Raw genomic sequence first — 1,109 nt, 5'->3', positions numbered from 1 at the left:
GAAATAGCATATCAAAATCTCTGTGATACTATGAAAGGACTACTAAGAGGAAAATTTATTTCATGGAGCACGTTCAATAAAAGAAGAAAAAGTCAACAAACAAACAACCTAACATCACAAATCAAAGCTATAGAAAAAGAAGAACAGATCAACACCAAAAGTAGAAGACAGGAAAAAATTAAAATCAGAGCTGAAATAAGTGAAATTGAAACAAATGAAACAATAATAAAATAGATAAATTACAAAGTTGCTTCTTTGAAAAAAGAAACAAAATTGATAAACTTTTAGCCACACTAACAAAGAGAAGGAGAGAGAAAACTCAAATTACTAAAATTTGGGATGAAAAGGGAAATATCACAACAGATACAATTGAAATACAAAATGTATTTAGAAGCTATTTTCAAATCTATACTCTAACAAAATAGAAAATCTCAAAGATAGCAACCTGTTTTCTAGAGACACATGATCCACCCAAACTAAATTAGAGGGGCATACACAATTTAAATAGATTAATTTCAAGCAATGAAATAGAAGAAGTCAAAAAAAGTCTACCAACAAAGAAAAGTCTGGGATCAGATGGATTCTCAGCCAAGTTCTGTAAGACCTTTCAAAGGAGAACTCATTCCAATACTCCTCAAAGTATTCCATAAAATAGAAGAGGAGGAAACACTTCCAAACTCATTATACGAAGCTAATATCACCCTAATACCGAAACCAGACAGAGACACGTTTAAAAAATTTCCGACAAATATCCCTAATAAACATAGATGCAAAAATTCTTAACAAAATTTTAGCAAATTGCATACAAAAACATATTTAAAAAATAGTGTACCACTATCAAGTGAATTTTATCACAGGGATGCAAAGTTGGTTCTATGTCCACAAATTTGCAAACGTAATTCACCATATCAACAGACTTAAAGTTAAGAATCGCATGATTATTCCAATAGATGCAGAAATAGCTTTTGAGAAAATACAGCATTTAGTAAAATTCATGCTCAAAACTCTAGAAAAAATAGAGATAGTAAGAAGATTCCTCAGCATTGTAGACTATCTGTGCTAAGTCTATGGCCAATATCATTCAAAATGGAGAAAAACAGAAAGCATTC

The sequence above is a fragment of the Sciurus carolinensis genome, unplaced genomic scaffold (assembly GCF_902686445.1).
Source record: "Sciurus carolinensis unplaced genomic scaffold, mSciCar1.2, whole genome shotgun sequence".
In the NCBI taxonomy this organism is placed as follows: Eukaryota; Metazoa; Chordata; class Mammalia; order Rodentia; family Sciuridae; genus Sciurus; species Sciurus carolinensis.
The sequence above is the reverse complement of the archived record's forward strand: the minus strand, read 5'-3'. Positions refer to the sequence as shown.